Here is a 15,114-nt window from a genome sequence, read left to right as displayed (position 1 = left end):
GTCTCACAGGCCTTTCTCTGTCACGTTGCCGGTAGGCTGTGAGAGCACTGTGCAGAGCCAGTTGTTTCTTAGCTTCCCAAAGATTTGGAAGCAAGATACTTTGGGGACTCTCAGCCCCTTTGGAAACAAGGCGGCCCTTTGGGCCTGGCAGCTCTAGGCCAAAGTAGCACGCCCAGAGCAGGAGTTCTACTTCAGCCAGATCAGGCCTGCCAAGAAACTGCGTTTCACAGGCCTTGGTAAGAGATGTTCCCGGTAGGCTGTAAGAGCACTGGGCAGAGCCAGTTGTTTCTTACCTTCCTGAAAAGCTGGAAGCAAGACGCTTGGGACCCCTCTGCCCGTTTGGGAACAAGGCAGCCTTTTGGGTCGGGAAGCTCTAGGCCAATGGAGCACACGCAGAGCAGGAGTTCTACTTCAGCCTGATCAGGCCTGCAAAGAAACAGCGTTTGACAGGCCTTGGTAAGAGATGTTCCCGGTAGGTGTAAGAGCACTGGGCAGAGCCAGTTGTTTCTTAGCTTCGCAAAGACCGGGAAGCAAGATGCTTTGGGCCTCTCTGCCCCTTGGAAACAGGGCAGCACTTGGGGCCTGGCAGCTCTAGGGCAATGGAGCACACCCAGAGCCGGAGTTCTACTTCAGCCAGATGAGGCCTGCCAAGAGACTGCGTTTCACAGGCCTTTCAAAGACATGTTCCCGGTAGGCTGTAAGAGCACGGGGCAGAGCGAGTTGGTTCTTAGCTTCCCAGAGAGCTGGAAGCAAGATGCTTTGGGGCCTCTCTGCCCCTTTGGAAACAAGGCAGCACCTTGGGCCTGGCAGCTCTAGGGCAATGGAGCACACCCAGAGCAGAAGTTCTACTTCAGCCAAATCAGGCCTGCCAGGAAACGGCGTTTCACAGGCCTTGGTAAGAGATGTTCCCGGTAGGCTGTAAGAGCACTGGGCAACGCCAGATGTTTCTTAGCTTCCCGAAGAGCTGGAAGCAAGATGCTTTGGTGCCACTCTCTCACTTTGGAATCAAGGCAGCCCTTTGGGGCAGGTAGCTCCAGGCCAGTGGAGCACACCCAGAGCAGAAGTTCTACTTCGGCCGGTTCAGGCCACCAACAAACTGCGTTTCACAGGCCTTGGTAAGAGATGTTCCCGGTAGGCTGTAAGAGCACTGGGCAACGCCAGATGTTTCTTAGCTTCCCGAAGAGCTGGAAGCAAGATGCTTTGGGGCCTCTCTGCCCCTTTGCAAACAAGGCGGCCCTTTGGGCCAGGCAGCTCTAGGCCAATGGAGCACACCCAGAGCAGAAGTTCTACTTCAGCTAGATCAGGCCACCTACAAAGTGCGTTTCACAGGCCTTGGTAAGAGATTTTCTCTCAGGCTGTAAGAGCACTGGGCAGAGCCAGTTGTTTCTTAGCTTCCCGAAGAGCTGGAAGCAAGATGCTTTGGGGGCTCCCTGCCCCTTTGCCAACAAGGCCGACCTTTGGGCCTTTCAGCTCTAGGCCAATGGAGCACACCCAGAGCAGAAGTTCTACCTCAGCCAGATAAGGCCTGCCAAGAAACTGCCTTTCAAAGGCTTTGGTAAGAGATGTTCCCGGTACTCTGTCAGAGCACTGGGCAGAGACAGTTGTCTCTTAGCTTCCCAATGAGCTGGAAGCAAGATGCTTTGGGGCCTCTCTGCCCCTTTGCAAACAAGGCATCCCTTTGGGCCTTTCAGCTCTAGGGCAATGGAGCACACCCAGAGCAGAAGTTCTACCTCAGCCAGATCAGGCCTGCCAAGAAACTGCTTTTCACAGGCCTTCGTAAGAGGTGTTCCCGGAAGGCTGTAAGAGTACCTGGCAGAGCGAGTTGTTTCTTAGCTTCAAAAACAGCTGGAAGCAACATGATTTGGGGCCTCTCTCCCCCTTTGGAAACAAAGCAGCCTTGGTGCCTGGCAGCTCTAGGCCAAAGTAGCACACCCAGAGCACAAGTTCTACCTCAGCCAGATAAGGCCTGTCAAGAAGCTGCGTTTCACAGGCCTTTGTATGTGACGTTCCCGGTTGGCTTTGAGAGCACTGTGCAGAGCCAGTTGTTTTAGCTTCCCAGAGAGCAGGAAGCAAGATGCTTTGGGGCCTCTCTCACACTTTGGAAATAAAGGCAGCCCTTTGGGCCTGGCAGCCCTAGGCCAATGGAGTACACCCAGAGCAGAAGTTCTACGTCAGCCAGATCAGGCCTTCCAAGAAACTGCGTCTCACAGGCCTTTCTCTGTCACGTTGCCGGTAGGCTGTGAGAGCACTGTGCAGAGCCAGTTGTTTCTTAGCTTCCCAAAGATTTGGAAGCAAGATACTTTGGGGACTCTCAGCCCCTTTGGAAACAAGGCGGCCCTTTGGGCCTGGCAGCTCTAGGCCAAAGTAGCACGCCCAGAGCAGGAGTTCTACTTCAGCCAGATCAGGCCTGCCAAGAAACTGCGTTTCACAGGCCTTGGTAAGAGATGTTCCCGGTAGGCTGTAAGAGCACTGGGCAGAGCCAGTTGTTTCTTACCTTCCTGAAAAGCTGGAAGCAAGACGCTTGGGACCCCTCTGCCCGTTTGGGAACAAGGCAGCCTTTTGGGTCGGGAAGCTCTAGGCCAATGGAGCACACGCAGAGCAGGAGTTCTACTTCAGCCTGATCAGGCCTGCAAAGAAACAGCGTTTGACAGGCCTTGGTAAGAGATGTTCCCGGTAGGTGTAAGAGCACTGGGCAGAGCCAGTTGTTTCTTAGCTTCGCAAAGACCGGGAAGCAAGATGCTTTGGGCCTCTCTGCCCCTTGGAAACAGGGCAGCACTTGGGGCCTGGCAGCTCTAGGGCAATGGAGCACACCCAGAGCCGGAGTTCTACTTCAGCCAGATGAGGCCTGCCAAGAGACTGCGTTTCACAGGCCTTTCAAAGACATGTTCCCGGTAGGCTGTAAGAGCACGGGGCAGAGCGAGTTGGTTCTTAGCTTCCCAGAGAGCTGGAAGCAAGATGCTTTGGGGCCTCTCTGCCCCTTTGGAAACAAGGCAGCACCTTGGGCCTGGCAGCTCTAGGGCAATGGAGCACACCCAGAGCAGAAGTTCTACTTCAGCCAAATCAGGCCTGCCAGGAAACGGCGTTTCACAGGCCTTGGTAAGAGATGTTCCCGGTAGGCTGTAAGAGCACTGGGCAACGCCAGATGTTTCTTAGCTTCCCGAAGAGCTGGAAGCAAGATGCTTTGGTGCCACTCTCTCACTTTGGAATCAAGGCAGCCCTTTGGGGCAGGTAGCTCCAGGCCAGTGGAGCACACCCAGAGCAGAAGTTCTACTTCGGCCGGTTCAGGCCACCAACAAACTGCGTTTCACAGGCCTTGGTAAGAGATGTTCCCGGTAGGCTGTAAGAGCACTGGGCAACGCCAGATGTTTCTTAGCTTCCCGAAGAGCTGGAAGCAAGATGCTTTGGGGCCTCTCTGCCCCTTTGCAAACAAGGCGGCCCTTTGGGCCAGGCAGCTCTAGGCCAATGGAGCACACCCAGAGCAGAAGTTCTACTTCAGCTAGATCAGGCCACCTACAAAGTGCGTTTCACAGGCCTTGGTAAGAGATTTTCTCTCAGGCTGTAAGAGCACTGGGCAGAGCCAGTTGTTTCTTAGCTTCCCGAAGAGCTGGAAGCAAGATGCTTTGGGGGCTCCCTGCCCCTTTGCCAACAAGGCCGACCTTTGGGCCTTTCAGCTCTAGGCCAATGGAGCACACCCAGAGCAGAAGTTCTACCTCAGCCAGATAAGGCCTGCCAAGAAACTGCGTTTCAAAGGCTTTGGTAAGAGATGTTCCCGGTACTCTGTCAGAGCACTGGGCAGAGACAGTTGTCTCTTAGCTTCCCAATGAGCTGGAAGCAAGATGCTTTGGGGCCTCTCTGCCCCTTTGCAAACAAGGCATCCCTTTGGGCCTTTCAGCTCTAGGGCAATGGAGCACACCCAGAGCAGAAGTTCTACCTCAGCCAGATCAGGCCTGCCAAGAAACTGCTTTTCACAGGCCTTCGTAAGAGGTGTTCCCGGAAGGCTGTAAGAGTACCTGGCAGAGCGAGTTGTTTCTTAGCTTCAAAAACAGCTGGAAGCAACATGATTTGGGGCCTCTCTCCCCCTTTGGAAACAAAGCAGCCTTGGTGCCTGGCAGCTCTAGGCCAAAGTAGCACACCCAGAGCACAAGTTCTACCTCAGCCAGATAAGGCCTGTCAAGAAGCTGCGTTTCACAGGCCTTTGTATGTGACGTTCCCGGTTGGCTTTGAGAGCACTGTGCAGAGCCAGTTGTTTTAGCTTCCCAGAGAGCAGGAAGCAAGATGCTTTGGGGCCTCTCTCACACTTTGGAAATAAAGGCAGCCCTTTGGGCCTGGCAGCCCTAGGCCAATGGAGTACACCCAGAGCAGAAGTTCTACCTCAGCCAGATCAGGCCTTCCAAGAAACTGCGTCTCACAGGCCTTTCTCTGTCACGTTGCCGGTAGGCTGTGAGAGCACTGTGCAGAGCCAGTTGTTTCTTAGCTTCCCAAAGATTTGGAAGCAAGATGCTTTGGGGACTCTCAGCCCCTTTGGAAACAAGGCGGCCCTTTGGGCCTGGCAGCTCTAGGCCAAAGTAGCACGCCCAGAGCAGGAGTTCTACTTCAGCCAGATCAGGCCTGCCAAGAAACTGCGTTTCACAGGCCTTGGTAAGAGATGTTCCCGGTAGGCTGTAAGAGCACTGGGCAGAGCCAGTTGTTTCTTACCTTCCTGAAAAGCTGGAAGCAAGACGCTTGGGACCCCTCTGCCCGTTTGGGAACAAGGCAGCCTTTTGGGTCGGGAAGCTCTAGGCCAATGGAGCACACGCAGAGCAGGAGTTCTACTTCAGCCTGATCAGGCCTGCAAAGAAACAGCGTTTGACAGGCCTTGGTAAGAGATGTTCCCGGTAGGTGTAAGAGCACTGGGCAGAGCCAGTTGTTTCTTAGCTTCGCAAAGACCGGGAAGCAAGATGCTTTGGGCCTCTCTGCCCCTTGGAAACAGGGCAGCACTTGGGGCCTGGCAGCTCTAGGGCAATGGAGCACACCCAGAGCCGGAGTTCTACTTCAGCCAGATGAGGCCTGCCAAGAGACTGCGTTTCACAGGCCTTTCAAAGACATGTTCCCGGTAGGCTGTAAGAGCACGGGGCAGAGCGAGTTGGTTCTTAGCTTCCCAGAGAGCTGGAAGCAAGATGCTTTGGGGCCTCTCTGCCCCTTTGGAAACAAGGCAGCACCTTGGGCCTGGCAGCTCTAGGGCAATGGAGCACACCCAGAGCAGAAGTTCTACTTCAGCCAAATCAGGCCTGCCAGGAAACGGCGTTTCACAGGCCTTGGTAAGAGATGTTCCCGGTAGGCTGTAAGAGCACTGGGCAACGCCAGATGTTTCTTAGCTTCCCGAAGAGCTGGAAGCAAGATGCTTTGGTGCCACTCTCTCACTTTGGAATCAAGGCAGCCCTTTGGGGCAGGTAGCTCCAGGCCAGTGGAGCACACCCAGAGCAGAAGTTCTACTTCGGCCGGTTCAGGCCACCAACAAACTGCGTTTCACAGGCCTTGGTAAGAGATGTTCCCGGTAGGCTGTAAGAGCACTGGGCAACGCCAGATGTTTCTTAGCTTCCCGAAGAGCTGGAAGCAAGATGCTTTGGGGCCTCTCTGCCCCTTTGCAAACAAGGCGGCCCTTTGGGCCAGGCAGCTCTAGGCCAATGGAGCACACCCAGAGCAGAAGTTCTACTTCAGCTAGATCAGGCCACCTACAAAGTGCGTTTCACAGGCCTTGGTAAGAGATTTTCTCTCAGGCTGTAAGAGCACTGGGCAGAGCCAGTTGTTTCTTAGCTTCCCGAAGAGCTGGAAGCAAGATGCTTTGGGGGCTCCCTGCCCCTTTGCCAACAAGGCCGACCTTTGGGCCTTTCAGCTCTAGGCCAATGGAGCACACCCAGAGCAGAAGTTCTACCTCAGCCAGATAAGGCCTGCCAAGAAACTGCCTTTCAAAGGCTTTGGTAAGAGATGTTCCCGGTACTCTGTCAGAGCACTGGGCAGAGACAGTTGTCTCTTAGCTTCCCAATGAGCTGGAAGCAAGATGCTTTGGGGCCTCTCTGCCCCTTTGCAAACAAGGCATCCCTTTGGGCCTTTCAGCTCTAGGGCAATGGAGCACACCCAGAGCAGAAGTTCTACCTCAGCCAGATCAGGCCTGCCAAGAAACTGCTTTTCACAGGCCTTCGTAAGAGGTGTTCCCGGAAGGCTGTAAGAGTACCTGGCAGAGCGAGTTGTTTCTTAGCTTCAAAAACAGCTGGAAGCAACATGATTTGGGGCCTCTCTCCCCCTTTGGAAACAAAGCAGCCTTGGTGCCTGGCAGCTCTAGGCCAAAGTAGCACACCCAGAGCACAAGTTCTACCTCAGCCAGATAAGGCCTGTCAAGAAGCTGCGTTTCACAGGCCTTTGTATGTGACGTTCCCGGTTGGCTTTGAGAGCACTGTGCAGAGCCAGTTGTTTTAGCTTCCCAGAGAGCAGGAAGCAAGATGCTTTGGGGCCTCTCTCACACTTTGGAAATAAAGGCAGCCCTTTGGGCCTGGCAGCCCTAGGCCAATGGAGTACACCCAGAGCAGAAGTTCTACCTCAGCCAGATCAGGCCTTCCAAGAAACTGCGTCTCACAGGCCTTTCTCTGTCACGTTGCCGGTAGGCTGTGAGAGCACTGTGCAGAGCCAGTTGTTTCTTAGCTTCCCAAAGATTTGGAAGCAAGATGCTTTGGGGACTCTCAGCCCCTTTGGAAACAAGGCGGCCCTTTGGGCCTGGCAGCTCTAGGCCAAAGTAGCACGCCCAGAGCAGGAGTTCTACTTCAGCCAGATCAGGCCTGCCAAGAAACTGCGTTTCACAGGCCTTGGTAAGAGATGTTCCCGGTAGGCTGTAAGAGCACTGGGCAGAGCCAGTTGTTTCTTACCTTCCTGAAAAGCTGGAAGCAAGACGCTTGGGACCCCTCTGCCCGTTTGGGAACAAGGCAGCCTTTTGGGTCGGGAAGCTCTAGGCCAATGGAGCACACGCAGAGCAGGAGTTCTACTTCAGCCTGATCAGGCCTGCAAAGAAACAGCGTTTGACAGGCCTTGGTAAGAGATGTTCCCGGTAGGTGTAAGAGCACTGGGCAGAGCCAGTTGTTTCTTAGCTTCGCAAAGACCGGGAAGCAAGATGCTTTGGGCCTCTCTGCCCCTTGGAAACAGGGCAGCACTTGGGGCCTGGCAGCTCTAGGGCAATGGAGCACACCCAGAGCCGGAGTTCTACTTCAGCCAGATGAGGCCTGCCAAGAGACTGCGTTTCACAGGCCTTTCAAAGACATGTTCCCGGTAGGCTGTAAGAGCACGGGGCAGAGCGAGTTGGTTCTTAGCTTCCCAGAGAGCTGGAAGCAAGATGCTTTGGGGCCTCTCTGCCCCTTTGGAAACAAGGCAGCACCTTGGGCCTGGCAGCTCTAGGGCAATGGAGCACACCCAGAGCAGAAGTTCTACTTCAGCCAAATCAGGCCTGCCAGGAAACGGCGTTTCACAGGCCTTGGTAAGAGATGTTCCCGGTAGGCTGTAAGAGCACTGGGCAACGCCAGATGTTTCTTAGCTTCCCGAAGAGCTGGAAGCAAGATGCTTTGGTGCCACTCTCTCACTTTGGAATCAAGGCAGCCCTTTGGGGCAGGTAGCTCCAGGCCAGTGGAGCACACCCAGAGCAGAAGTTCTACTTCGGCCGGTTCAGGCCACCAACAAACTGCGTTTCACAGGCCTTGGTAAGAGATGTTCCCGGTAGGCTGTAAGAGCACTGGGCAACGCCAGATGTTTCTTAGCTTCCCGAAGAGCTGGAAGCAAGATGCTTTGGGGCCTCTCTGCCCCTTTGCAAACAAGGCGGCCCTTTGGGCCAGGCAGCTCTAGGCCAATGGAGCACACCCAGAGCAGAAGTTCTACTTCAGCTAGATCAGGCCACCTACAAAGTGCGTTTCACAGGCCTTGGTAAGAGATTTTCTCTCAGGCTGTAAGAGCACTGGGCAGAGCCAGTTGTTTCTTAGCTTCCCGAAGAGCTGGAAGCAAGATGCTTTGGGGGCTCCCTGCCCCTTTGCCAACAAGGCCGACCTTTGGGCCTTTCAGCTCTAGGCCAATGGAGCACACCCAGAGCAGAAGTTCTACCTCAGCCAGATAAGGCCTGCCAAGAAACTGCCTTTCAAAGGCTTTGGTAAGAGATGTTCCCGGTACTCTGTCAGAGCACTGGGCAGAGACAGTTGTCTCTTAGCTTCCCAATGAGCTGGAAGCAAGATGCTTTGGGGCCTCTCTGCCCCTTTGCAAACAAGGCATCCCTTTGGGCCTTTCAGCTCTAGGGCAATGGAGCACACCCAGAGCAGAAGTTCTACCTCAGCCAGATCAGGCCTGCCAAGAAACTGCTTTTCACAGGCCTTCGTAAGAGGTGTTCCCGGAAGGCTGTAAGAGTACCTGGCAGAGCGAGTTGTTTCTTAGCTTCAAAAACAGCTGGAAGCAACATGATTTGGGGCCTCTCTCCCCCTTTGGAAACAAAGCAGCCTTGGTGCCTGGCAGCTCTAGGCCAAAGTAGCACACCCAGAGCACAAGTTCTACCTCAGCCAGATAAGGCCTGTCAAGAAGCTGCGTTTCACAGGCCTTTGTATGTGACGTTCCCGGTTGGCTTTGAGAGCACTGTGCAGAGCCAGTTGTTTTAGCTTCCCAGAGAGCAGGAAGCAAGATGCTTTGGGGCCTCTCTCACACTTTGGAAATAAAGGCAGCCCTTTGGGCCTGGCAGCCCTAGGCCAATGGAGTACACCCAGAGCAGAAGTTCTACCTCAGCCAGATCAGGCCTTCCAAGAAACTGCGTCTCACAGGCCTTTCTCTGTCACGTTGCCGGTAGGCTGTGAGAGCACTGTGCAGAGCCAGTTGTTTCTTAGCTTCCCAAAGATTTGGAAGCAAGATGCTTTGGGGACTCTCAGCCCCTTTGGAAACAAGGCGGCCCTTTGGGCCTGGCAGCTCTAGGCCAAAGTAGCACGCCCAGAGCAGGAGTTCTACTTCAGCCAGATCAGGCCTGCCAAGAAACTGCGTTTCACAGGCCTTGGTAAGAGATGTTCCCGGTAGGCTGTAAGAGCACTGGGCAGAGCCAGTTGTTTCTTACCTTCCTGAAAAGCTGGAAGCAAGACGCTTGGGACCCCTCTGCCCGTTTGGGAACAAGGCAGCCTTTTGGGTCGGGAAGCTCTAGGCCAATGGAGCACACGCAGAGCAGGAGTTCTACTTCAGCCTGATCAGGCCTGCAAAGAAACAGCGTTTGACAGGCCTTGGTAAGAGATGTTCCCGGTAGGTGTAAGAGCACTGGGCAGAGCCAGTTGTTTCTTAGCTTCGCAAAGACCGGGAAGCAAGATGCTTTGGGCCTCTCTGCCCCTTGGAAACAGGGCAGCACTTGGGGCCTGGCAGCTCTAGGGCAATGGAGCACACCCAGAGCCGGAGTTCTACTTCAGCCAGATGAGGCCTGCCAAGAAACTGCGTTTCACAGGCCTTTCAAAGACATGTTCCCGGTAGGCTGTAAGAGCACGGGGCAGAGCGAGTTGGTTCTTAGCTTCCCAGAGAGCTGGAAGCAAGATGCTTTGGGGCCTCTCTGCCCCTTTGGAAACAAGGCAGCACCTTGGGCCTGGCAGCTCTAGGGCAATGGAGCACACCCAGAGCAGAAGTTCTACTTCAGCCAAATCAGGCCTGCCAGGAAACGGCGTTTCACAGGCCTTGGTAAGAGATGTTCCCGGTAGGCTGTAAGAGCACTGGGCAACGCCAGATGTTTCTTAGCTTCCCGAAGAGCTGGAAGCAAGATGCTTTGGTGCCACTCTCTCACTTTGGAATCAAGGCAGCCCTTTGGGGCAGGTAGCTCCAGGCCAGTGGAGCACACCCAGAGCAGAAGTTCTACTTCGGCCGGTTCAGGCCACCAACAAACTGCGTTTCACAGGCCTTGGTAAGAGATGTTCCCGGTAGGCTGTAAGAGCACTGGGCAACGCCAGATGTTTCTTAGCTTCCCGAAGAGCTGGAAGCAAGATGCTTTGGGGCCTCTCTGCCCCTTTGCAAACAAGGCGGCCCTTTGGGCCAGGCAGCTCTAGGCCAATGGAGCACACCCAGAGCAGAAGTTCTACTTCAGCTAGATCAGGCCACCTACAAAGTGCGTTTCACAGGCCTTGGTAAGAGATTTTCTCTCAGGCTGTAAGAGCACTGGGCAGAGCCAGTTGTTTCTTAGCTTCCCGAAGAGCTGGAAGCAAGATGCTTTGGGGGCTCCCTGCCCCTTTGCCAACAAGGCCGACCTTTGGGCCTTTCAGCTCTAGGCCAATGGAGCACACCCAGAGCAGAAGTTCTACCTCAGCCAGATAAGGCCTGCCAAGAAACTGCCTTTCAAAGGCTTTGGTAAGAGATGTTCCCGGTACTCTGTCAGAGCACTGGGCAGAGACAGTTGTCTCTTAGCTTCCCAATGAGCTGGAAGCAAGATGCTTTGGGGCCTCTCTGCCCCTTTGCAAACAAGGCATCCCTTTGGGCCTTTCAGCTCTAGGGCAATGGAGCACACCCAGAGCAGAAGTTCTACCTCAGCCAGATCAGGCCTGCCAAGAAACTGCTTTTCACAGGCCTTCGTAAGAGGTGTTCCCGGAAGGCTGTAAGAGTACCTGGCAGAGCGAGTTGTTTCTTAGCTTCAAAAACAGCTGGAAGCAACATGATTTGGGGCCTCTCTCCCCCTTTGGAAACAAAGCAGCCTTGGTGCCTGGCAGCTCTAGGCCAAAGTAGCACACCCAGAGCACAAGTTCTACCTCAGCCAGATAAGGCCTGTCAAGAAGCTGCGTTTCACAGGCCTTTGTATGTGACGTTCCCGGTTGGCTTTGAGAGCACTGTGCAGAGCCAGTTGTTTTAGCTTCCCAGAGAGCAGGAAGCAAGATGCTTTGGGGCCTCTCTCACACTTTGGAAATAAAGGCAGCCCTTTGGGCCTGGCAGCCCTGGCCAATGGAGTACACCCAGAGCAGAAGTTCTACCTCAGCCAGATCAGGCCTTCCAAGAAACTGCGTCTCACAGGCCTTTCTCTGTCACGTTGCCGGTAGGCTGTGAGAGCACTGTGCAGAGCCAGTTGTTTCTTAGCTTCCCAAAGATTTGGAAGCAAGATACTTTGGGGACTCTCAGCCCCTTTGGAAACAAGGCGGCCCTTTGGGCCTGGCAGCTCTAGGCCAAAGTAGCACGCCCAGAGCAGGAGTTCTACTTCAGCCAGATCAGGCCTGCCAAGAAACTGCGTTTCACAGGCCTTGGTAAGAGATGTTCCCGGTAGGCTGTAAGAGCACTGGGCAGAGCCAGTTGTTTCTTACCTTCCTGAAAAGCTGGAAGCAAGACGCTTGGGACCCCTCTGCCCGTTTGGGAACAAGGCAGCCTTTTGGGTCGGGAAGCTCTAGGCCAATGGAGCACACGCAGAGCAGGAGTTCTACTTCAGCCTGATCAGGCCTGCAAAGAAACAGCGTTTGACAGGCCTTGGTAAGAGATGTTCCCGGTAGGTGTAAGAGCACTGGGCAGAGCCAGTTGTTTCTTAGCTTCGCAAAGACCGGGAAGCAAGATGCTTTGGGCCTCTCTGCCCCTTGGAAACAGGGCAGCACTTGGGGCCTGGCAGCTCTAGGGCAATGGAGCACACCCAGAGCCGGAGTTCTACTTCAGCCAGATGAGGCCTGCCAAGAGACTGCGTTTCACAGGCCTTTCAAAGACATGTTCCCGGTAGGCTGTAAGAGCACGGGGCAGAGCGAGTTGGTTCTTAGCTTCCCAGAGAGCTGGAAGCAAGATGCTTTGGGGCCTCTCTGCCCCTTTGGAAACAAGGCAGCACCTTGGGCCTGGCAGCTCTAGGGCAATGGAGCACACCCAGAGCAGAAGTTCTACTTCAGCCAAATCAGGCCTGCCAGGAAACGGCGTTTCACAGGCCTTGGTAAGAGATGTTCCCGGTAGGCTGTAAGAGCACTGGGCAACGCCAGATGTTTCTTAGCTTCCCGAAGAGCTGGAAGCAAGATGCTTTGGTGCCACTCTCTCACTTTGGAATCAAGGCAGCCCTTTGGGGCAGGTAGCTCCAGGCCAGTGGAGCACACCCAGAGCAGAAGTTCTACTTCGGCCGGTTCAGGCCACCAACAAACTGCGTTTCACAGGCCTTGGTAAGAGATGTTCCCGGTAGGCTGTAAGAGCACTGGGCAACGCCAGATGTTTCTTAGCTTCCCGAAGAGCTGGAAGCAAGATGCTTTGGGGCCTCTCTGCCCCTTTGCAAACAAGGCGGCCCTTTGGGCCAGGCAGCTCTAGGCCAATGGAGCACACCCAGAGCAGAAGTTCTACTTCAGCTAGATCAGGCCACCTACAAAGTGCGTTTCACAGGCCTTGGTAAGAGATTTTCTCTCAGGCTGTAAGAGCACTGGGCAGAGCCAGTTGTTTCTTAGCTTCCCGAAGAGCTGGAAGCAAGATGCTTTGGGGGCTCCCTGCCCCTTTGCCAACAAGGCCGACCTTTGGGCCTTTCAGCTCTAGGCCAATGGAGCACACCCAGAGCAGAAGTTCTACCTCAGCCAGATAAGGCCTGCCAAGAAACTGCGTTTCAAAGGCTTTGGTAAGAGATGTTCCCGGTACTCTGTCAGAGCACTGGGCAGAGACAGTTGTCTCTTAGCTTCCCAATGAGCTGGAAGCAAGATGCTTTGGGGCCTCTCTGCCCCTTTGCAAACAAGGCATCCCTTTGGGCCTTTCAGCTCTAGGGCAATGGAGCACACCCAGAGCAGAAGTTCTACCTCAGCCAGATCAGGCCTGCCAAGAAACTGCTTTTCACAGGCCTTCGTAAGAGGTGTTCCCGGAAGGCTGTAAGAGTACCTGGCAGAGCGAGTTGTTTCTTAGCTTCAAAAACAGCTGGAAGCAACATGATTTGGGGCCTCTCTCCCCCTTTGGAAACAAAGCAGCCTTGGTGCCTGGCAGCTCTAGGCCAAAGTAGCACACCCAGAGCACAAGTTCTACCTCAGCCAGATAAGGCCTGTCAAGAAGCTGCGTTTCACAGGCCTTTGTATGTGACGTTCCCGGTTGGCTTTGAGAGCACTGTGCAGAGCCAGTTGTTTTAGCTTCCCAGAGAGCAGGAAGCAAGATGCTTTGGGGCCTCTCTCACACTTTGGAAATAAAGGCAGCCCTTTGGGCCTGGCAGCCCTAGGCCAATGGAGTACACCCAGAGCAGAAGTTCTACCTCAGCCAGATCAGGCCTTCCAAGAAACTGCGTCTCACAGGCCTTTCTCTGTCACGTTGCCGGTAGGCTGTGAGAGCACTGTGCAGAGCCAGTTGTTTCTTAGCTTCCCAAAGATTTGGAAGCAAGATACTTTGGGGACTCTCAGCCCCTTTGGAAACAAGGCGGCCCTTTGGGCCTGGCAGCTCTAGGCCAAAGTAGCACGCCCAGAGCAGGAGTTCTACTTCAGCCAGATCAGGCCTGCCAAGAAACTGCGTTTCACAGGCCTTGGTAAGAGATGTTCCCGGTAGGCTGTAAGAGCACTGGGCAGAGCCAGTTGTTTCTTACCTTCCTGAAAAGCTGGAAGCAAGACGCTTGGGACCCCTCTGCCCGTTTGGGAACAAGGCAGCCTTTTGGGTCGGGAAGCTCTAGGCCAATGGAGCACACGCAGAGCAGGAGTTCTACTTCAGCCTGATCAGGCCTGCAAAGAAACAGCGTTTGACAGGCCTTGGTAAGAGATGTTCCCGGTAGGTGTAAGAGCACTGGGCAGAGCCAGTTGTTTCTTAGCTTCGCAAAGACCGGGAAGCAAGATGCTTTGGGCCTCTCTGCCCCTTGGAAACAGGGCAGCACTTGGGGCCTGGCAGCTCTAGGGCAATGGAGCACACCCAGAGCCGGAGTTCTACTTCAGCCAGATGAGGCCTGCCAAGAAACTGCGTTTCACAGGCCTTTCAAAGACATGTTCCCGGTAGGCTGTAAGAGCACGGGGCAGAGCGAGTTGGTTCTTAGCTTCCCAGAGAGCTGGAAGCAAGATGCTTTGGGGCCTCTCTGCCCCTTTGGAAACAAGGCAGCACCTTGGGCCTGGCAGCTCTAGGGCAATGGAGCACACCCAGAGCAGAAGTTCTACTTCAGCCAAATCAGGCCTGCCAGGAAACGGCGTTTCACAGGCCTTGGTAAGAGATGTTCCCGGTAGGCTGTAAGAGCACTGGGCAACGCCAGATGTTTCTTAGCTTCCCGAAGAGCTGGAAGCAAGATGCTTTGGTGCCACTCTCTCACTTTGGAATCAAGGCAGCCCTTTGGGGCAGGTAGCTCCAGGCCAGTGGAGCACACCCAGAGCAGAAGTTCTACTTCGGCCGGTTCAGGCCACCAACAAACTGCGTTTCACAGGCCTTGGTAAGAGATGTTCCCGGTAGGCTGTAAGAGCACTGGGCAACGCCAGATGTTTCTTAGCTTCCCGAAGAGCTGGAAGCAAGATGCTTTGGGGCCTCTCTGCCCCTTTGCAAACAAGGCGGCCCTTTGGGCCAGGCAGCTCTAGGCCAATGGAGCACACCCAGAGCAGAAGTTCTACTTCAGCTAGATCAGGCCACCTACAAAGTGCGTTTCACAGGCCTTGGTAAGAGATTTTCTCTCAGGCTGTAAGAGCACTGGGCAGAGCCAGTTGTTTCTTAGCTTCCCGAAGAGCTGGAAGCAAGATGCTTTGGGGGCTCCCTGCCCCTTTGCCAACAAGGCCGACCTTTGGGCCTTTCAGCTCTAGGCCAATGGAGCACACCCAGAGCAGAAGTTCTACCTCAGCCAGATAAGGCCTGCCAAGAAACTGCCTTTCAAAGGCTTTGGTAAGAGATGTTCCCGGTACTCTGTCAGAGCACTGGGCAGAGACAGTTGTCTCTTAGCTTCCCAATGAGCTGGAAGCAAGATGCTTTGGGGCCTCTCTGCCCCTTTGCAAACAAGGCATCCCTTTGGGCCTTTCAGCTCTAGGGCAATGGAGCACACCCAGAGCAGAAGTTCTACCTCAGCCAGATCAGGCCTGCCAAGAAACTGCTTTTCACAGGCCTTCGTAAGAGGTGTTCCCGGAAGGCTGTAAGAGTACCTGGCAGAGCGAGTTGTTTCTTAGCTTCAAAAACAGCTGGAAGCAACATGATTTGGGGCCTCTCTCCCCCTTTGGAAACAAAGCAGCCTTGGTGCCTGGC

The sequence above is a fragment of the Equus asinus genome, unplaced genomic scaffold (genome assembly GCF_041296235.1).
Source record: "Equus asinus isolate D_3611 breed Donkey unplaced genomic scaffold, EquAss-T2T_v2 contig_816, whole genome shotgun sequence".
NCBI classification, from domain to species: domain Eukaryota; kingdom Metazoa; phylum Chordata; class Mammalia; order Perissodactyla; family Equidae; genus Equus; species Equus asinus.
Note: the sequence above shows the minus strand (reverse complement) of the source record.